Source organism: Sus scrofa, chromosome 8, assembly GCF_000003025.6.
Source record: "Sus scrofa isolate TJ Tabasco breed Duroc chromosome 8, Sscrofa11.1, whole genome shotgun sequence".
In the NCBI taxonomy this organism is placed as follows: Eukaryota; Metazoa; Chordata; class Mammalia; order Artiodactyla; family Suidae; genus Sus; species Sus scrofa.
This window is the reverse complement of record NC_010450.4, coordinates 1,387,858-1,413,644: the sequence shown is the minus strand read 5'-3', so window position 1 is coordinate 1,413,644 and position 25,787 is coordinate 1,387,858. Positions and strand designations below refer to the sequence as shown.

Here is a 25,787-nt window from a genome sequence, read left to right as displayed (position 1 = left end):
TTGCCAGTACTCTCAGGACTGTACGCTTCAGGTGGGTGCATCTTACCGTGTGCAAATTATGCCTAATTAAGCTACTTTTTCAAAGCAGAGAACAAGTTAAAAATAAAAGCCAGTCTGTAACGACGTCTGCAAGGCGCGAGGAAGAACGCCCGCTCCAGAGTCCTAGGCGGCGCCGTGGGTTAAGGACCTGGAGTTGCCGCAGCTGTGGCTTAGGCTGCAGCTGCAGCTCAGATTCCATTCCTGGCCTGGGAACGTCCACATGCCAAGGGTGTGGCTGAAAAAATACAAGTAAAAAAGTGCCCACTCCAAGGCCAGACTGCCCAGTGCCACGTACTCAACCTTTCTGCTTCAGCGTCCTCATCCTCAGACACCTGCCCCACAGGCACTGCGAGGACGGAGGGCTCAGAGCCCTTCCCGCAAAGGGAGAGATCGGGGCTAGCCGGCACTGCACACCAACAGGAGTGACCCAGGCACCACACAGGAGCACAGGGGTCTGACCCTGGGGCGGGGGGGGGTCCCTGTCACAGGACTTAAGACTGTCAGACTGAATTTTTTTTTTTTTTTTTTTTTTTTTGCTTTTTAGGGGTGCACCGGCGGCATACGGAGGTTCCCAGGCTAGGGGTCAAATCAGAGCTACAGCTGCCGGCCTACACCACAGCTCACAGCAACGCTGGATCTTTAAACACTGAGTGAGGCCAGGGATCAAACCCAAAACCTCATGCTTAGTAGGTGGATTCGTTTCCGATGCACCACAATGGGAACTCCTGAATTTTTTTTGAAATTTTATTTTATCGTGGTAAGAACACTTAAAAGATCTACCTTCATAACAAATTTTTTTAGGTGTACAATATGTATTGACTATTGGTACAATGTTACAGAGCAGATCTCTCAAGTTTATTTATCCAGCTTCACTTAAACTTTACACTCGCTGATGAGCAACTCCCCACTTCCCCGGCCCCAGTCCCTGAATTTTTAAATCACTGAGAACCAGAGAGCTCTCAACCTCTCCATCTACCTATGCACTGTGTTCCTATTCCCTCGCGATACATATATTTTCAATTACTCACTTGGTTTGGGGGTTAGGATACGGTTAACTGGTTGAAATAGTCATTCTGTTTACATCTGTCTAAATGAGAAGAAACTGGAAGCTCCCCACCACCACCCGCCCAGTCAGAGAAGCGCATGGTGAGGGGGCTGGGGTCCCAACGGCACTGAGCACTACCCGAGTGGACCCCCAACCCCCGCCTCAACTTGAACGCAGAGGGCCACGCCCCGCTGATAAAACCATCTGCCAGTTACCAGTATCTGTTCTCACCTAATGGTCTATGCTGCATGCAAGGAAAGTGAAATGAAGATAAAACATATCACCAGAAAGGCACCGGCATAAATAACCCCCCAGTTAGAAAATAACCCCTTTCTCCCTCCTTCCTCCATGGATGCAGCTGGTTCACTATTTACTGAAGACCGACAAGGTGCTGGAGACGGATGCGAAGGGCGAGTTGGTTCTGCAGCCCTCCCAAGGCGGCAGGGAGGCGAACTGCCGCGAGGAATGAAAGCCGGAGAAGAGGCGGCGAGTCCCGGGCTCCCGGGCTCAGAGCAAAGTGCCAGGCCTGTGCCCCACCTGTCCATCTACCTCCTCCTGAGCAAAGGTAGGCACTATGGCCTCACTCTGAAGTCCTGAAAGCTAAGGAACAGAACAGAACCACTGAGTAACCTCACCCAACACCAGAGCTGGGATTCGAATCCACAAGTCTGAACCAGGACCTGAACTCACGAGACGGAGAAGAAGTGCCTTGCTGGGAGGGTCACGGAGGGCCCTCCTCTCATTACCCACTTGGAAAACGGCCTTCATCCTTGGACAGAATTCAGGAATCATCTGCTCTCTGAAACCTGACTCATTCTCCTCCCAGCCTCAGCAATTAATAACATCCTTATTCACTGTTACGACACAACAGTGGCCAAGGAGTTTGTTTTATATTTTTTAATTTTTTAGCCACCAGCTGGCACCACAGCCACAGCAACACCAGATCCAAGCCGCATCTGTGACCTACACCACAGCTCACGGCAACGCCGGCTCCCCCAACCGGTGAGTGAGGCCTCCTGGATACTCGTCGGGTTCATTTCCGCTGCACCACAACAGGAACTCCCAAGGAGTGTGTTTCACAAAGAAAGTGAGGTGATGGGCCCATGACCCTGGGATGCACTCATCTCGCCGCACACCCCTCACGCAGAAGCACCTGGCCCTAGAGAACGGTGGAACGGCCTCCTGGGAACTCACCGTACTGGACAGGAGACTCGCCTCTGGAGTCAGAGAGCTGTCCCACAAGCTGCAGCCGTACACACTGCACAGACGCCCAACAGATGGTGCTGGTTCTCCAAACACCCAGGAAACCGGGGTCCAGACCAGAGCAGCACCCCACTCTCACCTCAGTGTAAGTTCTGCCTTCCCTCCGTCACAAGGCTGGTTGGGATCCATCAGAAGTCTTAGCATCCAAGAGCTGAACACTGGCACCAGATACTGTTTCAGTACCCAGGAGCTAGCCTGGCCACCCAGACTCCTAACGCCTTGTAACCTGCTAAGGTTAAAAAAAGAAGAAACCAACCAACAAAAACGGTGACCAGCGACGGTGATGGTCAAGGATAAACAGAACACAAAACAGGTGGTAAACCCCACAGAGTACGTCTTCTTTAAAAATACCTATTTCTGGGGTTTCCACTGTGACTCGGCAGGTTAGGAGCCGGACACAGTGTTCGCAAGGATGCAGGTTAGACCCCTGGCCTGGCTCCACGAGTTAAGGAGCTTGCGGTGTTGCTGCAAGCTGTAGCGCAGGTCACAGATGCGGCTCGAATCCCCCACACTGCTGTGGCTGTGGCACAGACCCGCAGCTGCAGTTCTGATTCAATCCCTAGCCTGGGAACTTTCCATAACCCCCAGGTGCAGCCCCAAAGAGAAGGGAAAAAAATGTATCTTTGAAGTTCCCATGTGGTGCAACAGGTTAAGGATCTGGCATTGTCACTGCAGCAGCTTGGGCTGTGGCAAGGGTTCTATCCCTGAACCCGAAGCCTGGTGCAACCAAAGAGAAAAACTAAAACAAAAACAAATGCCTTTTTAAAAAATGCCTAAAAACATATCAAGAATATAGTGGAGGAATTCCCATCGTGGCACAGTGGTTAACGAATCCGACTAGGAACCATGAGGTTGCCGGTTCCATCCCTGGCCTGGCCCAGTGGGTTAAGGACCTGGCGTTGCCATGAGCTGTGGTGTAGTTGCAGACGCGGCTCGGATCCCGCGTTGCTGTGGCTCTGGCGTAGGCCGGCGGCTACAGCTCCGATTGGACCCCTAGCCTGGGAACCTCCATATGCCGCGGGAGCAGCCCTAGAAAAGGCAAAAGGACGAATAAATAATAATAAATAAATGAAAGAATATAGTGGAATAAATTAATGGGAATGACTTTAATGTCTCTACCGGCACCATTCCTGCCAAGGGCAGACCAGCACAAGCAGGTGGAACATCAGTGGTAACTAAAAGGAGAAATTGCAGAAAGATAGCATTTTGGCAAGAAAAGCCTGGATCTCTGGAGCCAGAATGCTTGGATTTTCCCAACTCCACCTCCTAACAAGCCACATAACTTTGAGAAGTCACGCAACCTTTGTAGAACTCCTTTTTTTTCTTCTAAGAAATAAGATATCCCACACGGTGTTAACAAAAAAAGTCTGTTTTTAAAAACAACACGGAACCCTACAGCTGCTTAGAAAATACACACTCAAAATAAAACGCAGTTTAGCAGTGGTTGAAAACTGCACCGTTTACCCCAAAACAAGTCATTAACCCTCCGTTTCCATATTTGCAACTGGGAGATTTTTATTTATTATTTTATTTATTTACTGTCTCTTTGGGGCTACACCCACGGCATACGGAGGTTCCCAGGCTAGGAGTCGAATCACAGCTGCAGCCGCCAGCCTGCACCACAGCCCCAGCAGTGCAGATCCGAGCCACGTCTGCGACCTCCACCACAGCTCACGGCAACGCCGGATCCTCAACCCACTGTGGGAGGCCGGGCTCGAACCCACATCCTCACGGATACGAGGCAGATTTGTGAAGCACTGAACCACGACGGGAACTCCTCAATCTGCATTCTTTAAACTGCACCAACTTGAGGGCCAGCTCCTGACACCCCGTGGCGAGTCTGAGCCCGGCTGCTGCACCCTCTGCACACGCTGCCACTGACCAGATGCTACTCACTTGGTGGGCATCAACCTGGGCCTGAGGGTCCCTGTCCCCACAGCAAAGCACTGTCCTTGCTGCCTCCCTCCCTGAAAGGGGCCACCATCTCTCACCCAGGGCCTGAGCAAGAAGCAAGGCAAGCATTTGGGGGGTGGGGTTGGAGGAACAGGAACCGGGAGACAAGCAGTGGGACGCCAGGCCTCCTTTCCCAACCTAAAAGGTTAGGAAGCTTTCATGCCCCACGTTGTTTTTTTAAATTCAGATCAGCTTTTCAATGCTTCCAATAGGGCATAAGGCCTATTTCCTACCGAAATAACTTCTTGATAACCAGAATTAATGAGTTAATGTTGCTTCTGATTTTGTTTGCTTTTAAATTAATGCAAAATGATTTATTCATAAATGAAAAATGCTGTGCGTGTAGAATTTAAAACTCCTCTGTTCAAGTTTATTAAGACAGTTTAGACGTAAGCATTCACTCCGGGAACGAGGCTGCAGCTTCTGAACGTCGGAGAACCTGAGGCCCTGTCCTCGGCCTCTGCTCACCTACGCTGTCCCTCCGCCAACCATGTCCACTAACCATCAATACATATAATTCCCAGAAGGCAGTTTGGGGCTCAAATGCCTTTGAGGCAACTATGTAAGCTGCACCTCCCCTTAGGTATCTCAAGGCACTTTGGGCTCAACATGTCCAAAGCCAAATTTACACACCTCAACCCCTGTGGCAATGGCGAGCCAGAGCTCCCGGCAGTGCCCACTGCAAAGAGAACGGCCGACAAGCAGAGGCAGCCATCCTGGTGCGAGGGACAGCCCCACCCCATGCAAGGAAGATCTGTGCTCCTGAGAAGACACCACGGCCCGTTCTCCACCGCCACCCCTACGCCAAAATCCAGGAGGCACACCACACACCCGCCAAACGCCTGCCAGCACCTGACACCGGGCGGCTCCCTGGTGTTCCTGCCTCCGCCTCTGCACCTGACGACCACGACGCATCTAGAACAATTCCTTCAGACCCTGAGTGACAGCATGCCACGCTTCTGCTCAAAACCCTGCCACCTTAGCAAGATAAAAGTTCATGTCATTAGATGGACAGAGGAGAACCTCCAAGTCTGTCCAGACAGAGCCCAACAAGCAGGCACTCAGCAGATGCTCACGGGACAGAGGGCCACGCGTGACAGACATGCGGCGACATCAGACCTCAACACGGAGCTGCATGCAGATAAGAGCAGGGCCCGTGCTCCGAGCTGTTTGGTAGCGAACACACAAGCACAAGCAAGGCCCCCCAGATCCAGCCCTTCTGCAGAGGCCCCATCTCAGGGAAAACCCTTTCTAAAGTCAGACTCCTGAGAACCCACGCTGACCTTCCGGCACTCACCCACCTCGTTCTCCACCTCCACTGCCTCCTCTCACCTGGATTACGAGGGGCCTTCGGCCTCCCTGTGTCTACTGTCACCCGACAAACCATCATTCTCACTGCGGCCAGAACAGGCTTCTCTGCTTCTCAAGGCCCACCAAGTGTCTGCAGGCGCTCTTCACCAAAAGAGCCAAAGCCGCGGTCTAGCCCTCCAGGCTCCACCCGGTGCCTCCCAGGCTCCCTGCTCCAGCACATTTCAGGGGGCTGGACACAGCACAAGGCTCCCTTCCCTCCTACCGGCCTGAGTGACAGTTTCAATCTCTGTGCAGCAGCCGCCAGGCCCAGCCCGCAACCTTTAGTCCCACCGAAATGTCTCATTTTACAAAAGAGGAGGACGAGAGACTCACTGGGTCACAGGGTGAGTTCCTGGCAAGGCTGGCAAGGCGCCCGGGCCCCACCCAGCTGGGGCTCTCTGAAGTCACATCCTCATTCAATCTGGTTTCCAGAGCCACACAGGGCCTCACTCGGGGGGAAATGGTATTAGAAAGCAAGCTTGAAATGTGACTTTCGGCTTAACCTTTAGTTGAAACTCAGTCTTCCGAATCTGTTTTGATGTTCTGACCAAGATTTTAGAAAAGTGGAAAACAGGTCTGGTCTGGAATTTTACTTGACACGTATCCCTCAAGACCTTCCTCCACGAAGACGTCTTTAAATAAAATTAGGTTTTCTGCTCAACACCACTTACTGCCAGACTCACACGGCACATGTGAATTTCTCACATGCAACTAACCGCAAGTGCAGGCCCAACAGCTGTGAGTTTCCAAGCTCGCCTGCAAGCGGCCTCATCAGAGAACGTGCCCCCACCGTCCACAGCCTGGCGCCCCAGGCCCTGCCCGCTCCCTCACGCCTCGGGATGGGTAACCAACCCCCAGCAGCACGGTCAGGGACCCACCAAGCCTAGCAGAAAAATGCGAACTGGTCCACTTCTGAGAACCAAGACCCAACGTACAAAGCGCTATCAACCCGCAATCATCAAAGGCCACCAGGAGGAAGACCTGGGGTCCCGGCAGGCAGTCGCCAAAGAGCAGAGCCTGCAGGTGAGGTGGGCCAGCCAGGAGAGAGGGAGCTCGGGCAGCCGCCACAGCAAGCAGGGTATCCTGGGGGCCAGAGCTGCCGAGTGTGGCAGTCCTATCTTCAGTTACCCAGGGCCAGGGCCGCCGCCGCCGCCGCCGCCGCCGCCCGCCGCCAGGTGACCTGGTGTTTCATGCAAACGACAGAGAAGGGGCGGAGGAGGGACGGCTCGGCAGAGGGAGAAGCACGAATGTCAGCACTCAGGGTGTGTGATGCCCACCCCAAACCGCCTGCCAGTGAGGCTTAATGCAGACATTCACCCCCCCAACCTGGGCTGAGAAGCCACGTCCTGCAGCCAGGGGGTAACTGCCACACCTCCTTCCAGTGGCGCACAGCCTTTCAGGAAGACGTGGGAGGGCTGATCTCCTGTGTCACCATGGGACTTCAGCAGCGAAAGGAAGAAAAGCGTTTCAGTGACTCCAGTCAAGAGGCAGGGCTGGAGAATTCCAGTCCCGCCTGGGTTAAGGATCCAGCCCTGGAGCTCCCGTCGTGGCGCAGTGGAAACAAATCTGACGAGGACCCATGAGGTTGCGGGTTTGATCCCTGGCCTCGCTCAGTGGGTGAAGGATCTGGCGTTGCGTGAGCTGTAGTGTAGGTCGCAGACGCGGCTCGGATCTGGCGTGGCTGTGCCTGTGGCGTAGGCTGGCAGCTGTAGCTCCGACTGGACCCCTGGCCTGGGAGCCTCCACAGGCTGCCCTTAAAAGCAGAATCATCACCATCACCAAGGACCCACGTTACTGCAGCTGTGGCGAGGGTGCAACTCTGTGCGGGCTGGATCCCTGGCTGGGCACGTCCATGTGCTAAGGGTGTGGAGATTTGGTTTATTTTGCTAGCTTCAGTTCAGAATTACTCCCAACTTAAAACGCCGTAAGAGATCCAAATCAGCAAACCCACCGTGGCTGGCAGAAGGAGCTACATCCTGACCAGCGGAGGACGTGAGTGGCTGCGTCTGCCCTGCGGGGACAAAGACGACTGGGGTGATCAGGCAGCGCAGAGCCTCGCCGGCCCCAGACTGTGCAGACGGCCACCAGGACCCCCAGCATGCAGTACTGCCTAACTGCCCAGAACCTCAATTCTCAAGAACTCTCAGGCTATTGAGTGGAAAAGGGTCACGACTGCAGAAGATACTCACAAGGGAAGATCAGAATTCATGCTTCAAGTGCCTGTTACTTAAATAATAGGTGTGAGGCGTGCCCACTGTGGCTTAGCAGTAATGAACCCAACTAGTATCCATAAGGAAGCGGATTCGATCCTGGCTTCACTCAGGGACTTAGGGATCCAGCGTTGCTGTGGCTGTGGTGCAGGCCGGCAGGTGTAGCTCTGATTCAGCCCCTAAACTGGGAACTTCCATATGCTGCGAGTGCAGCCCAAAAAAGACTAAATAAATAAATATTAGGTGTGAAAATCTCCAGATGTATGTGAGTCATCCAGCATCTGACCCTGAATACGACTCCACTTTCAAGAGCATCTGAATGAGATGAAATCCAGTTATGAAAATACGCCAGTCCTAAAATACTGATAAATGCATCAATCCCAAGACTATCCAAAAATCTGTGACTTTGTGACCAGATCCTATGTAATATCTGGGTCCAACGCACCATGGAAGCATATTTTACTTTTATAGAATTAGCTAAAATAAAAGCTGAGAGGAGTGCCCTGGTAGCTCAGTGGGTTAAGGATCCAGCGTTGTCACTAGCAGTTTGGGTGGCTGCTGTGGCCCGGGTGTGATCCCTGGGCACAGGCCATGGGCACGGCCAAACCAAACCAAACCAACTAGGAGTCAGAGGCCCTTGACATCTGCCTACCAGGTGTCTGCACAGCTTGGCCCCCTCCCTGTCTCTGGGTCTCTGCCACTGTCCCCGGCTCAGGGAGGCCCTCCCTGAGCCCGTCCTCAACACTGCAGGCATTGCGCCCCCAGGCCCTCGCTCACCACCCCACCACCTACTTCACTGTCTCCTCCCGCACCAGGGGGCAGGAGGGGCTTCCACAGCTTTGCCCACTGATGCGTTCTCGGCATGGAGAACCATCCCTCACGCCTAAGAGAGGCTCTAAAACAGACGATGGCGGACCCAGCACTTCAGTGAAGCCGGGCCTCAGGTACACCCCTCACCGCACTCAAGAGCATTTCAGGACGGTAGACGTCAGAATTCTCCCTAACCACACTGACAAACAGCGCTAACCTCACGCCTGCTCAGTAAGTTTAAATATGACTCAATAAACTACCTCTGGACTGCTTCCATATTACTGCTAAAGAAAATCTAGTTTTTATTTTTTATTTACTCATTGATTTATTTATTTATTTTTTTGCTTTTTAGGGCTGCACCCATGGCATACAGAAGTTCCCAGGCTAGGGGCTGAATTGGAGCTACAGGTGCTACTATGCTACCGCCACAGGAATGCCAGATACGAGCCGTGTCTGAGACCTACACCATAGCTCAGGGCAACGCTGGATCCTTAACCCACTGAGTGAGGCTAGGGATCAAACCCAGGGCCTCATGGATGCTAGTTGGGTTTGTTACCACTGTGTCATGACGGGAACTCCCAAGAAAACCCAGTTTTCAGAAAGTTATATTCTTCCACTGTTAACAACAGAACTTCCATTACACCTTCTCAAGCCCACACATGGATTTCTGATCAGCTGGCTATTCACAGAGTCTGGATGAGTAAACCCATGAGGCTCCAATAAATAACTAGGACAATATTGACACAAGCTGTATTTCACTTCCAGAATGAGCTAAAGACTTAATTCTACCCAATCACAAGCTTCCATGTCACAGGAAACAGAAGAGAACCATCTTAAAAAGACTCTCCTAGGGAGTTCCTGTTGTGGCTCAGCAGGTTATGAACCTGACTAGCATCCATGGGTTCAATTCCTGGCCTCGCTCAGTGGGTTAAGGATCCGGCATTGCTGTGAGCTGTGGCAGAGGTCACAGACGTGGTTCGGATCTGGTATTGCTATGGCTGTGGTGTAGACTGGCAGCTTCAGCTCCAACTCAACTCATAGGCTGGGAACTTCCGTGTGTTCCATCGAACTGTGCACGACCCTAAAAAGCAAAAAAAAAATTCTCCTATACTCCAGAATCAGAATTAACTAAGTCTGGAATTGACTCTGTAAACAAGAAACTATATTCAGGGAATTATCTTCTAAGATCTAAGTTCTAATTCTCCAAATTACCACCCCCTTCTTTTCACAGTAATGCCTTTCCTGTTTTCACCCCTCACCCTGCAGTCACCCTGCCTGCTAGTAACTCACACTCTCTACCGCGGGAGACGCAGGCACAGAATGCTTTCCTCTGTCTTTTAGTTTATCATGTTTGAATGTCTGGACTAAATTGGCAAGATCCATACACTTCAAATGTGATACTGAAATTTTTAGAGAACAAAAAAATTCTTGGAGTTCCCTTCACGGCTCAGTGGTTAACGAACCCAACTAGGAACCATGAGGATGCCAGTTCGATCCCTGGCTTTGCTCAGCGGGTTAAGGATCTGGTGTGGCCATGAGCTGCGGTGCAGGTCGCAGACAAGGCTCCAATGCCGCATTGTTGTAGCTGATTTGAGCCCTAGCCTGGGAACTTCCACATGCCTCGGGTGCGGCCCTAAAAAGCAAAAAAGAAAGAAAAAGAAAAAATTCCCAATTCTACATCTATCTCATCTGATCCATTCAACAAACACGCACTGGGCCATGAACAAAGTAAAATGCCCTTAAATTTTTCTGCATTCAATCAACTTCCAATCTAGTAACAGACAACAGATGTGCAGGTACATACAAGTGTTTACGTGTCACAGAGTTAAGAACCGAGGTAGGATGACGGGAGAAGGAAGCATCAGGGCAGGCCTCCAAGGATGGAGGGGTCTCAGGAGGCGGAGCTGGAAGGAAAGGGTGGGGAGTGGGAGAAGGAAAAAGTGCGAGACAAGCTTTCCTGGAGGCAACGAGGAGGACCCAAGACCCAAAGGGGAGGTGTGAGAAGGCCCAGCATGACGGAAGGGGCCCGGCTGGAGAAGGCCCTGCGCGGTCACCCAGGCGGCACTGCTCTGCGAGGAGGAGGACCTGAGCACCCACGAAACAGACCGCAGGTCCGGGAGCGGCAGAGGGTACGGCTTTGAGGGCCTCCGCCGTCTCTTACCAGCACCACAGAAAGCACTCAGACGGCGCGGGTGGATGCAATCAAAAGTACACAGAAACAGAAACACCAAACTGTACTTTTGCAAACTTGTCTTTCTTCTTTAACAATGCTGAAACCCTCTGATGTCACAAAAACTCAAAAAGTTAAGGAAACCCGTGTGATCGAATATACTCTTTAAAATCTTGGTATCTTTTCTGGAGCACCATAAATTCAAGCACTGAGCAAGCAGGTTTTGCTGCCGGTCTTCACGGAAAACCGTCCTGCTCCTTCAGAGCGGCAGGGCTCCCCCAGAGGAAGAAACACAGGGCTGGCTCGACTTGCTACATGATGCCAACCAATATGCCACCCTATCCATTAATCACATAAAGATTTTTGCTGACATTTCAATGAGTCCACTGCCATTGTCCTCATCAGAGTTCTTTATTCTTACATAGAATCAGAAGGTAAGACAACTGGGTTTTGGTTTTTTTTCTTTCTTTTTTGGTCACACCCATGGCGTATAAAAGTTCCCGGGCCAAGGACTGAATCCAAGCCGAAGCTGCGACCCAAGCCACAGCTGTGGCAACGCCAGATCCTTAACCCGGGCACCACAGAGGGAACTCCCAACATCCCTGTATTTGTAAAAAATGAGTTCAAAACTAAGTGTTACAACAGGAAGTTGTTAAACAGGCTGAACGTTTCACTTCCAAGTTCAAGTGCGCAGTAAGATGACTATTTGCATCACTCTTAACAAGACAAATAGTGGAGACAACTCTAGAAACATCACTTTCAAAGCCCTATGGCAAGAGTTTCTTTCAAAAAGCAATTTTCTGTTCATTGTTAAAAAGTCCTTGAGAGGGCAGGTCAAGTGTTTATTTTCTCAAAAATACTGAATTTGCTAGGTAGCTTTCTACTGACAGCCACTCATGGCAGAAAAGGTCAGCAAATTTAGACCCCTTGCCCTTACGTCAAAGAAAACCCTCAATTCACCTCCAAATAGGCCATGCTTTCAATTCTGTCTCAAGATAACCAGCAAACCTCTGTGCCTTGCCAAGTATGTTCAGTTTCTCCCCATCTCATTACAAAGCACTGTAAAGATTTACTACTTGTGTAAAGGTCGGCTGAGCCCCTATGTGCTTCTGGCTTCAAGTCGCTGCTTCAAGAACTTCTCTTATGCATCATGTGGTGAATAAATTTCACATGTGTTGTTCTTTCTGCAATCCCACCCCATCCACGAATTTTTTTAAAGTGGCTGCTCCATCACCAGATACATCCAGTTTTCCCACAAAACCCTGTTCATTAAAGAAATCATTTCAGAATATATATTCTCTAGGCCATTCAAGAGCTCACACAAAGTACTCAATCTGAATCTATCAAAAAGCAGAAGCTGAAACCTGTTTAGAAATACCTGAGGAGTTCCCATTGTGGCTCAAAGGAAACGAATCCAACTAGTATCCGTGAGGATGCGGGTTCGATCCCTGGCCTTGCTCAGTGGGTTACGGATCCAGTGTTGCCGTGAGCTGTGGTGTAGGTCACAGATGCGGCTCGGATCCTGTGTTGCTGTGGCTGTGGGGTAGGCCTGATTGGACCCCAGCCTGGGAACCTCCATATGCCACAGGTGCAGCCCTTAAAAAAAACCAGTAAGAAACATCTGTTTCCAGCATCCCAGGCAAGCCCACCACACATCGTCATTTATTCTAACAATTTACTTCTTTCAAATCTTCGGCAGTATGTCCTGTGAATACTCCAAAAGTATTTGCTAACAAAGCCGTGTGGTGACTTTGTTGCCATTTCGCTTCCCCTGAGGTATGTCGCCTTGTGGCTACTCCCTCAAGCCCCCTAGAGAGCTGGGTTCTGGCCAGGGACCTGGCTTTCAGCGGCAGACCAGCATGGCTGGTGCTGCAGACTGGCTTGACTCGCTCCACAGCTGGGGGCTTACACCAGGTTCTGGAACTCCTTCTCGGAAGCCCAGCTAGAGAGTTGGTTCCAGCAGCCCTTTCAAAACGCTGTAAGTTCCCGATGCACCAGTCAACACCTGTCTGTGCAAATTAGCCAGAGCTGCTGCGACTCGGCCTCACAGAAGTGTGCGCCTCCGAGCTCCCGCTGTGCTGCAGCAAGGTCATGGCCCGGCTGGTCTCTGTGGTGCTGCCCGTTTGATCCCCAGCTCCAGTGCTGCTGCAGTTGTGGCGAAGGGCCCAGACGTGGCTCAGAGTTGCTCCCTGGCCCGGGAACGTCCATACGCCGTGGGTGCAGCCGAAAAAGGGGCTGGGGTGGGAGAAATGCGCATTTCCTCAGGAGCTCATCCTTAGGCTCAGGGGAACTGTACAAAGTACTAGAGAGAGCGGAGGATGACTGGAAATGCTGCTAAAAAAGGGGGCAGAGGTGGTGTTTCTCTTCTGGATGCCTGACTGTGAAGACCAGGTACTTCCTTCTCTAACATCCAAGAAAACCACTTGTGGGGGAGGGGGTTGTGTTTTTACTATTTTTTTTCTTTTTAGAGCTGGACCTGCAGCATATGGAGGTTCCCAGGCTAGGGGTCCAATCAGAGCTGTAGCCGCCGGCCTCCACCACAGCCACAGTCATGCGGGATCCGAGCTGCATCTGCGACCGACACCACAGCTCAGGGAAATGCCAGATGCTTAACCCACTGAGCAGGGCCAGGGATCAGAACCCACGTCCTCATGGATCCTAGTCAGGTTCCTTTCCACTGAGCCACGACAGGAACGCCAGACATGGCTAGCTAATAATAAAAGTGGATATAACTGCACATTTCAAAGAGTCAGCTAAGAGTCTACTTAGCTCACTTTGTCTTTTTGCCATTTCTTGAGCCGCTCCTGCGGCATATGCAGGTTCCCAGGCTAAGTGTTTAATTGGAGCTGTAGCCGCTGGCCTCCACCACAGCCACAGTCATGCGGGATCCGAGCTGCGTCTGCAACCCACACCACAGCTCATGGCAACGCCGGATCCTTAACCCACTGAGCAAGGGCAGGGACCGAACCCGCAACCTCATGGTTCCTAGTCAGATTCGTTAACCACTGCGCCACGACGGGAACTCCCAACTTAGCTCACTTTCTTAAGCTCACTGTGTGGTCAATAAAAAGCTTATGCAGGAGACAGTAGCGGCGCTACCATCAATTTCCTTGCTGTCTCATATGCTTTCATTACGGGCCTTATCTTCAATCCAGGGTTTCTTTTAAGACTCTACCTCATTAAATCAAACAGCAGAAGTCACGTACTTAACCAGCCCCCGCTGACTGCCATAGGCTTCAAGACTCTGAGTAAACACACGGATTCTGATGCCAGATACCTCAGGAATCACGCAAGACTCCAGGCTCTGAAACCAGATCAAGTGAGGGCGTCCGTCCCCATCCACACACTCCACACCCGTACAGCAGAGAGTCTTCCTGGAGGACTCGAGAACAAACACGTTCTCCTGCGGCGCTGGGCGCGTCTGAGCTGCTCCAAGTGCGCCGCTAACGCACTGCACACATTACAGACCCTGCAGCGGGCAATCGGAGGTCCCCGAAAGGGCGTGACCAAGGGACTGACGATCCAAGAATCACAAGTTGTAAAAGACCTTTGAGATTATCCAGCACAATCTTTTTTGGGGGGGGGACACCCCTGCAGATACAGAAGTTCCTGGGCCAGGGATCAAACCTGTGACAATACAGGATGCTCGACTGGCTAGGCCACCAGGGAACTCCCTAGCCAATCTTCTTACCTGACGGATGTGTCCAGCGTACAAACACATACAGCTGGCCTGAGAGCTTTAGACAAAAGCTTCTTTTGATAAGTTTTCCAGCAAACCAACCAGTAAACCCAAGAACTATTTTGTAGTTTGGAAAGAAGAGTTTACTTTCAACAGGGACAAGACAAGCTGAGCTCACCTGCCGCAATGGTCATTCTAGTGAGAACAGCCACAACGTCAGACTCACTGATCAACCATTTGAGTTCCCAGCTGTGATGGGAACTCTCTAACACCACATGGGAAAGACGCCAAGTGTCAGGTCTGAGCTTGAGAGGAAGAAGTGGACACAGACTCTCCTGCATCAAGGTGAGTGCTGCAGGCAAGGGGGTGAGCACGTTCACCAAAGCCGGAGGGAAGGAGACACCACGACAGTGCCACACGTGGACGGCAGAGAGCCCGGAAGGCCCATAAGCAAGGGCAGTAAAATAAATAATGAAACAGTATCTAAAAAATAAGTAAATGAACAAAAAGAAAAAGGAAGAAAACGTTCCGATAAAGCAATGACTGCAACCCAGTCTAACGTCTCTGGCCCAGCTGAGGACAGGCTCCAGGGGAACCCAGACGGGCAGCAACAGCCAGGCCTAGCATGGTGATGGCAATGCTTCCCACAGAGACAGCACGCGACCCCTCCTGGGAAGACGCAGCGGTCACTGGGCAAAGAAGGAAGAGAAACGCTACGCAGAAACAGCCCAACAAAGGCACAGAGGTGAGAAGGACGTGGCCCGTCCACGCCGTGCAGGCCCCACCACACAAGCAGAACAACGTGGCTGCCCCAGTGCCAGACAAAGGCGCTGGGACGCCAAAGCGGACGGAAGCCAGCTGAGAGCAAGAAAGACAAGAGCCTGTCCATTTGGCCAGAGTCTGGCTGACAAGGTACAGCAAGAAGAACAAGCAAAGGTGTCATCAAGGAAAAGCCAGGCAAGGATGTCATAAAACAAGAACGATGGACATGTCCTTATAAAACAGACACAGCAACGCTCAACAAAACGCGGGTAAGGTGCGCCCTCCTCTGGGGCAGGGCCAAGGGGCCAGCAGGGCCACCGCAACGGCCCAAGGGGCTGCTAAGGCACAGGTTCCAGCCCCGGCCCGGGAACGTCTCTCTCACACACACACACACACACACACACACACACACACACACACACACCCCCTGACCAAGTGGGGTCTCTCTCACACACACACACACACCCTGACCAAGTGGGGTCATACACCCTGACCAAATGGGGTCACACACACACACACACACACCCCCCTGACCAAGTGGGGTCTCTCTCACACACACACACACACCCCCTGACCAAGTGGGGTCATACACATACATACATACATACATACACACACACACACACACACCCCTGACCAAGTGGGGTCATACACACACACACACACACACACACACACCCTGACCAAGTGGGGTCATACACATACACATACACACACACACACACACACCCTGACCAAGTGGGGTCACACACACACACACCCCCCTGACCAAGTGGGGTCATACACCCTGACCAAATGGGGTCACACACACACACACACACACACACCCTGACCAAGTGGGGTCTCACACACACACACACACACACACCCTGACCAAGTGGGGTCTCACACACACACACACACACACACACACCCTGACCAAGTGGGGTCTCACACACACACACACACACACACCCTGACCAAGTGGGGTCTAGTCCAGGAATGCAAAGCTGGTTCAGTATGAAAAGATCAATGACGTCACCTACCACAGTGACAGTCTAAAGAAGAGAAAAACACGGCCACACCAACCGATCCAAAAAAGCACCTGACAAACTTTCATATCTGTCAATAGAAACTTAAAAACTTCCCCATCATGGCAACGGGCATCTGAGGAAAACCCTCCAGCAGACACACTGCGACAGGCTGGATGCTCCCCCGAAAATCAAGAACAAGGAAACGGTTCTAAAGCCCTACCAAGCGCACGAAAGCAAGCAAGCAAAGGAAGGAAAAGGCACCCAGGGTGGAAGACAAACCAAAAAATGCCCTACTCGCAGACAATATGACGACTCACCGGGAAAATGCCAATGAATCCACAAATCAAAGACGACCAGAGAGAAACACACGCCGTGTTCACAGACTGGAAGAGTCAACAGCAAATACCTCGGCTCCCCGCCAAACTGACCTACAGTTTTAAGGAGATTCAAATTATTGGTTTTTTTGGCATGTGCAAGTTCCCGGCCAGGATGGAACCTGTGTCACAGTTACCAGAGCTACTGCAGTGAAATGCCAGATTCTTACCCCTTTGAGCCATGAGGGAACTCCTCAAATTAAATACTAGAATTATTTGTAGACATGGACAAGTTGATTCTAAAATGTATTAAAAAAAAAAAAAACAAATGGGAGTTCCCGGCGTGGCGCAGTGGTTAACGAACCCAACTAGGAACCATGAGGTTGCGGGTTCGGTCCCTGTCCTTGCTCAGTGGGTTAACGATCCGGCGTTGCCGTGAGCTGTGGTGTAGGTCGCAGACGCGGCTCGGATCCCGCGTTGCTGTGGCTCTGGCGTAGGCCAGTGGCTTCAGCTCCGATTCGACCCCTAGCCTGGGAACCCCCATATGCCGTGGGAGCGGCCCAAGAAATGGCAAAAAGACAAAAAAACAGAAAACAAAAACAAAAACAAAACAAAACCAAAAAAATGACTAAATACCAAAAACACTTTTTTTCAGTTGGAGAAATCATCTTGGAAGTTTTTGCCTGTCGTGTATAGGCGATGGGATAGACCCACAGACCAACAGAGCAGAATCGAGTCCAGAAATAACCCGCACAAAAGAGGCATTCCCAGCGCGGCTCAGAGGGTTAAGGACGCAACCGGTGGAGTTCCGCTGTGGCTCAGTAGGTTCCGAACCAGACTAGTATCCATGAAGATTCGGGTTCGATCCCTGGCCTCAGTCAGTAGGTTAAGGAGTCAGGGTGGCTGTGGCTGTGGTGTAGGCCAGCAGATGCAGCTCCAATTTGACCCTTAGCCTGGAAACTTCCATATGTTGCAGGTGTGACCCTAAAGAGCAAAAAAATAAAAACCCAACTAGTATCCATGAAGATGCAGATTTGATCCCTGGCCTTGATCCAGCTCTGCTGCAACCGCAGCACAGGTCGCAGATGCGGCTCCGATCCGGCATCGGCATCGCTGTGCTTGGTGTAGGGTGGCAACTGCAGCTCGATTGAATCCCTAGCCCAGGAACTTCCATATGTCTCAGGTGTGGCCCTAAAAAAAACCCCAAAAACACTCAAGAGTAAAAAAAAAAACAGGAGTTCCCACTGTAATGCAGCTTGTCTCTGTGGAAGTGCAGGTTTGATCCCCAGCCCGACGCAATGCGTTGCTGCAGCTATGGCCTAGGTCACAGCAGCAGCTTGGGTCTGACCCCTCGCCAGGGAACTTCCATACGCCATGGGAGCAGCCAAAAATTAACAAATAAATAAATAAGCGGAGTCTCAAACACTTCACCCAAGAGGATACAAGAATGGCAAACAAACATATGTTAAGTGTTCGATAGCAGCAGTCATTAGGGAAATGTAACTTAAAACCACAACGCCACCACACATCTACTTATTAAAATGGTTAAAATAAAATCTACTGACAATATGGATGTTAGCTTGGACGCAGGGCAACTAACTGTCATCACTGCTGGTGGAAGGTCAAAATGGTACAGCCATTCCAAAAAACAGCTTGGCAACTTCCTATAACATTCTCTCATGACCCTGTTCCGGCTCCTTGGTATCTACCCCCGAGAACTGAACATTTACTTTCACACAAAACCCTACACACAATTGTTTACGGAAGCCCTATTTATCATCATCGAAACCTCAACATGCACTGATGGGAGAACAGGTAATTGTGCGAAATCCATACAAAGGAACACTGCAAGCTTCGGCACAGGTCTTGACGTGGCAGTAAAAAGCAGCCACTGGTACCTGCAACAACAAGGATGAAGCTCAGTGTGACTACAGGTGAAAGGAACCAGCCTCCCAAAGTTTCATACTGGAGTTCCTGTTGTGGCGCAGCAGAAACGAACCTGACTAGGATCCATGAGGACGCAGGTCTGAACCCTGGCCTTGCTCAGCAGGTCAAGGATCTGGAGTTGCCATGAGCTGTGGTATAGGCAGCGGAGGAGGCTAGGATCTGGTATTCCCGTGGCCGTAGCATAGGCCAGCGGCTACGGCTCCAATTCGACCCCTAGACTGGGAACCTCCATATGCCTCGGGTGCAGGTCTCAAAAAAAAAAAAAAGATTTAAAAAAGTTACACACCATATGATTCCATTTATATGACTTCTCCCAAAGACAAAAATCACAGCAAGGAAGTCCTGGCTGTCCAGAGTTAAGGGTGGTGGAGAGCGTGACTGCCCAGGAACAGCAAGAGGGAGCTTTTCTGGGTGCTGGAACTGCTCTGCGTCCTGACTGTGACGTAGCAGTGAATACACGAATCTACATCCGCATTAAAGTTCAAATGACCGTACAATAAAAATGTGCGTGTGTTTTACCACCGTGCTAATTTTTTTAATTAGCATATAATAAAACCACTTAGAAAAACTCTCAGGCAGTATCCTCTAAAGTCAGACCACATGAATTGTCAGCAATTTCACTTCAGGTATATACTCAAGAAAAAGAAGCACTTTTTTGTTCCTTTGCTGCGTGTGTCCTGGGCTAGGGATCCAATCAGAGCTGCAGCTGCTGCCCTATACCACAGCCACGGCAATGTGGGATCTGAGCCTCGTCTGGGACCTACACCACAGCTCACAGGAACCCTCAGAGGATCCTTAGCCCACTGAGAGAGGCTAGGCATCGAACCTGCATCCTCATGAATACCGCTAGTCAGGTTCGTCAGCTGCTGAGCCACAGCAGGAACGCCCCAAAAGGAGCACTCTTATCCGCCAAAACCCACATACAGGAACGTGCCTACCAGCTTGATTCACATCAGTCATAAAATAAGCCAAACCTCCACCAGTATTAGAGTGGCTAAGCTGTGGACTATCCACGCCATGGAAAGCTGCACGCCATGAAAAAGAACGATGAACTGGCACATCAACCACACAGACGCACCTCCAACACAACACCGAGCCAACGGGCACTAGCTAGCGCAGGGCGCTGCTGTGCGACATCAAGAAACCAAGCAAGACAGGAGTTCCCGGCATGAACGAATCCGACGAGGAACCGTGAGGGTGCGGGTTCCATCCCTGCCGTGAGCTGTGGTGTCGGTCGCAGATGCGGCTCAGGTCTGGCGTGGCTGTGGCTGTGGCTGTGGTGGAGGCCGGCGGCTGCAGCTCTGATTGGACCCCTCGCCTGGGAACCTCCATATGCCGCAGGAGCGGCCCTAGAAAAAGCAAAAAAAAAAAAAAAAAAAAGACCCCCCCCCCAAAAAAACGGAAAGAAAACAAGCAAAACATGAGAACAGTGGTGGGGAGGCCAATAAAGGGAACAAGGGCGCCTTCGAGGGCCCGGGAAACTTCTTCTAACCTCTGTAGCGCCCACAAAGACACACAGAACACGGCTCTCGGCAGCAGCACCCCACTGTTAACCTCGGCTGAAGCACATGAGGTCCTAGGTCTTCGCTCAACCTCCTTCCTCAGGTCACGAAGGCAAGTGCGGACTAGAGAGAGTCAAGGCGGAACCTCATTTCATTGTGGCAGCTACGTCCACAACACAGGGAAGGCCTCCGCGTGCACGCCGGTGTACCCCCAAATCCCGAATCACACCACCTGACCACAAATACTGACGTTAAACATTAATGTCATCTCCTTCTTGCCACCTTTTCTGCAACGAAAAAGGATTTATGTTACTACAAATGCTCCCTACACTACACGTTTTTTCTGACTTTAAAACTGTAACATCACTGGGGTTTGTTTGTTTGTCTGTTTGCTTTTTAGGGCCACAACTGGGCGGCATATGGAGGTTCCCAGGCTAGGAGTCAAATTGGAGCTGTAGCTGCCAGCCTATGCCATGGCCACAGCCGCATCTGATCGGAGCCGAATCAGTGACCTACACCACAACTCACAGCAACGCCGGATCCTTAACCCACCGAGTGAGGCCAGGGATCAAACTTGCATCCTCATGGTTCCCAGTCGGATTTGCTTCCACTGAGCCACGAACGGGAGCTCCAACATCACTGTCTGATTTGTACTTTGGTTCCTATCCCAACGCCTTTCTTTTCTAACCCTCTGAAGCATTACAAAAACAGTCTTAAATTCCCATTTGAGCCCTGACACCTAACAACACTGGTCAATTTCCACAAAGCAGAAATGCTGGTAAGTAATACATGCGTGATGCCTACCGCACACCTATTCTCCTAACGCGCACCTACTCAAATACGGAATTCTGATGACACAGCTCCTCTTATTTTGTGTAAATCCCTAAATGCCTAACTGCTAAAAGGTGGGAGAAGTTCCCTTGCGGTGTGGCTAAGGACTGGCACTGCCACTGCAACGGCTCAGGTTGCTGCTGTGGCACGGGTCGGATCCCCGATCCGGGAACTTCCACATGCCCCAGGCACAGCCGAAGAAAACAAAGGCGAGAAAAGTCATTAGTTTTATTTGAAAGAGAAAAACGTTGGTAATGTCTGGCTGAAAAAGTACCATTCACCTTCTTGCTCCACAAGTAACGTTCCTCGTAGAAAAGCCTTAGAGCCCGAGGCGCGTGTGACGAGGGCAGAAGAAGGCCATCGGATTTCCACCGCGAGGCCTGTGGACGTGCGCCTGGTCAGACCTCGCTACGCAAGTGAACACACACCCAGAGACTTCCCAAAAGCGGATCCTTGCAAGTGAACACACACCCAGAGACTTCCCAAAAGCGGATCCTTACAGAGACCGTCTTCTACTCCGTAGGCTTCGCTTCACTCACCACGAACACCATCAAAGTTACACTTAAACACAGAAAGGCAGAACAGTGAGACACATGCATGACACTGCACCTACCAACTTCTCATTCTGGCGCTAAGCCTCTCCTGCCGCAGTCGAGCAGACCGCCACACTGGGCTGCTAGAGCGAGACTTGCCTGAGACGCGCGCCATCCTTTCAACCGCATCCCTGGAGTGGAAGAGGCTTCACCAACAGCATCCTGCAGCAGAGACCTAACAGAGCAAGCCAGGCTGGCTTCCTGAAGGTAACGACTCAGGTACACACACAGCACTGTCTGCCACTAGGCACTGTGTAAGCACTCTGTGGCCACTACTTGCTCAATTCTCACAAGAAGCCCGGGAGCTGGGTACCACGCCGCCTAGAAAACCCAGGCCGTGATGTCGTGCCTGACGGCGCAGCGCCTATCAAGTGCATGTCCCCCAAGCTGTGGATTCCAGAGTTTTGTTGTGAGTCAGACTCTACAAGCTACGTCATGTTGTCCTACCTACTCTACCGGGCTCTTATCTTTACGGAAGCTGCCTACATGCACAAGTGCCCTTTGCAGCCGTCTCACTGAGGACAGTCCAGGTCTGAGGCTCAATGCTGTGCCCAACGCCCTGGGCAGCGGGGCCAACAGACCCCTGGGGAGAATCAAGACAGTCCTTCCACATTTCCTCCTCTCCTGACACCTTCTGCCCTGACGATCTATGTCAAACAGAGAGGACGCCATCCAAGAACCACAAGCCTCTGCGCAAAACGCAGGGCCGGAACCCATTCACTGTTACTCGGAGACAAACACTGTTTAAGGCGCTGGTTCTGCACCAAATGAGGTGTCCCAAAGAGCTGTCATCGTGGGGAAATAATTGAGAGGTTTCAGAATCACACCAAGAACATCTGTAATTGGTGTCACCCTGTTATCATGAAGAGGTTTTTCCTTTTTTCTTTTGATTTTCAGGGCCACACCTGAAGCACATGGAGGGTCCCAGGCTAGGGGTCAAATCGGAGCTACAGCCGCTAGCCTACACCACAGCCACAGCCACACAGGATCCAAACCTTGTCTGCGACCTACACACAGCTCTCAGCAACATCGGGTCCTTAACCCACTGAGCAGGGCCAGGGATCGCACCTACAACCTCACGGTTCCTGGTCAGATTTGTTTCCACCACACCACAATGAGAGCTCCCCATAAAGAGGATTTTTAATGCTCTATTATTAAAACACTGTGAAGAGGAGTTCCCATTGTGGCTCAGTGGTTAACGAACCCAACAAGCATCCGTGAGGACGAGGGTTCCATCCCTGGCCTCGATCACTGGGTTAAGGATCCAGCGTTGCCATAAGCTATGGTGTAGGTCGGAGATGCAGCCTAGTTGCTGTAGCTGGGGTGTAGGCTGGCAGTTACAGCTCCAGTTCAACCCTTAGCCTGGGAACCTCCATATGCCCCTGGTGCAGTCCTAAAAAGACAAGAACAAACAAAAAACAAAAACACTCTGTGAAGAAATTTTGAAACATAAAACGTGGCTTTAAAACTTTAAAATATAGTAAAAGAGAATGTTTTTAAAGGTGCAAGTCACAACTTAACAGTACATAATAAAATAATTCTGTTTACTACAACCATCACTTTATTAATGAACAGAAGAGAAAATATCAAAAAGTATCGAAATGTTGTTTTGTGACACCTGCGACCTGTGTGTGTGCCCTCGCAGGTGTCTGTGTGTGTGCCCTCGCAGGTGGCTGTGTGCGTGCCCTCGCAGGTGTCTGTGCGTGCCCCCGCAGGTGGCTGTGTGTGTGCCCTCGCAGGTGTCTGTGCGTGCCCAGGGTGAGAAGGAACAAGTCTTAATCTATTTTTTATCTTATAGTGGGTCATGGCCAAAAACTCCGCATTTGTTAAGTTTAACAGAAAAAGACAGTCCTGTCAAAAATAATACTAGGCATACGGTCATCTGAGTTTGAAAAGCATGATCAGAATAGCACTAGGAGTTCCTGTCATGGCACAGCGGAAACAAATCCGACTAGGAACCATAAGGTTGCAGGTTCAATCCCTGGCCTCGCTCAGTGGGTTGAGCATCTGGCATTGCCGGGAGCTGTGGTGTAGGTCGCAGACAAGGCTCAGATCTGGTGCTGCTGTGGCTGTGGTGTAGGCCAGCAGCTGTAGCTCTGATGTGACCCCTGGCCTGGGAATCTCCATATGCTGCAGGTGTGGCAAAAGAACAGCAACTAAAAGAGGAGTTCCCTGGGGGTCTGGTCTCTGCACCTTCACCACCTGTGGCCAGGGTCTGATCTCTGGTCTGGGAACTGAGATCCCATATCAAGCTGCTACACGGCCAAGCCAACAAATAAAAACTAACTAAAAGGTTATTTTAGCTAAATATCGCAAAATAAGTGAGAATTATCAAAGCCTGAAATAATGTTATGAAAGGCCAGTGAAAGAATTTTTATTGCACCACCACCCTGCTTTCATTAAATCAACAGAAGTAGGTGTATTTTACATCCAGGTACAGCCAAGATTGTCAACGTTTTTGTAAAAGACCTACTTAGGCAGACGTCCCACCCTCCCCTCTCCTCCCCTCCTGCAGTAAACACTGCCCTTAATTTACACTCCACTGATGCAAATCCACAAGCCTCATTCTGGATCCTCAGAACTCCACCTGTTTCGCTCTCTAGTATACTGAGGAACGGTAACCTCCGGAGACGGTGAGGTCAAGGGCTCTGACCCAGGATCCAAAACAAATCTGACATACAATCTAAGAAAGCTCCAACTGCAGAGAGCACTCAAAACACTAAAGCATACACACACCTTGCTGCAAGTTCATACAAGAGCATAGGCATCAGAGAGCTATGGCACATGCAACGACTTCCCATGCACTCTCCCTGCACACCACTCCAACACGGTATTTATAATCTCGCATAAAACAACTACTGTCTTGGAACTGGGCACACAAATAAACACTCCTGATGAGGCTTTTGTCTGTTGCCTCTTGTTACTGTTGCAAACGTCTTTACCTAACAGTTCCAACTAGACAACTCTGGAAATAAATCCATTCTCTTTTAGGACACAACTCAACGGGTAGAAATGACTGCCAACGGCATACCCACGACCCAGTACTGCGTCTTGGAAAGTGCTGGGACCAGGAGAGGAATAAAAGTGGCAGCAATCCACAACTGACAGAGGCAGTGTGTGCCAGCTGCCTTCAAAAGTAAAACAGAAAAAATTCCTATTCAAATGCCTTAAGTTCAAGCCCTACATAACAGGCCTGAGTGACCAGACCACCAATTACCTCTAAAAAACTTTTAAAAAGCAGAGGATGCAGAGCCGGGGCCACCACCTCCAGAAGACTGTCAGGTGTCTCTCCAATGACCACACTGGAGAAGAAAAAGAAAACTTCCAGGAGACACTTTCGCAAGGGCGTGGAGGAGGTGGGCCCCGCCAGGGAAGCCCCGCTCGTCACCTGACTCCCAGTTCTTCGGGAATCGCACCCGAGCAACCTCAAGGACGAGCTCCGCGCCGGGCGACGCGGCACCACCCCCGGGCCCGTGACAGCGCCGCGCAGGTGGGCAGGCGGCGCCGCGCTCCTGGAGATGCGGCACCTGGCGCGCGGCAGCCCAGCCCCAGGCTCGGCGCGCCTCCCACCGGGGCCCGCCGTGCCCGCGGGAGGCTGTCAGGGCGCGAGCGGACCGCGGCCCCCGCCCCGCGCCCGTTACCGCGCCCTCCGCCCGCCCCCGCTTACCTCGAAGTAGCCTCCGGGGGCGGCGCCGCCCGCGCCCGCGCCGAGGGGCCCGTTGGCCGCCGCCGCGCCGCCCGGGGCCGCCAGGCCCGGGGCCTGGGAGCCGCGCAGCGCCGCCGCCGGGCCGGCCTTGCCGCTGCCCGCGCCGCCGTTGCCCCCGCCCGAGCCGCCGCCGCCGCCGCCCCGCTTGTTCTTCCGGCGCTTGGCCCCGCGCTTAGCGTCGGCCGGGCTCATGGCGGGAGGGCGGCGGGCGGGGAGGGCGCGGAGCGGGCGCGGGGCCGCGGGCGGCGGCGGAGGGCGGGGAAGGCGGGGAGGCTGAGGCGGCGGCGGCGGGGCGCTCCGGCCGGCCGCGGGCGGGGGGCGCTGCGCGGGGTCGCCTCCGGGCGGGGAGGGCCGGGCGGGCGGGAGCTGCGGGGCGGCCGCTGGGCGGGAGCAACGGCGAGTCCACCGGGCCCGGCGCCGCCGCTGACCAGAGTTAGAGTCCAATATGGCGGACACAAGGGGAAAGGGATCCCAGTTTACGTCGGGGGAGGGGGAAGGAGCGGCGGGGAGGGGGAGGGGTGTGGGCGCCCTCCCCCCCCGCCTTACTCCGCCCTCCGAGCGCCGCTCCCCCTCTGCCGCGCCCTCCCCTCCCGCCGTTAA

At 52.0% G+C, this 25,787-nt stretch overlaps 1 protein-coding gene across 1 annotated transcript in view; it reads right to left on the bottom strand.

Annotated features, from left to right (window-relative positions):
- The window catches only part of FAM193A (family with sequence similarity 193 member A), a 135,494-nt gene extending 110,291 nt beyond the window's left edge, over positions 1-25,203 (bottom strand). The window contains 1 exon segment of the mRNA XM_021100934.1: positions 25,149-25,203. The gene's annotated coding sequence lies outside the window, so the exon portion shown is untranslated.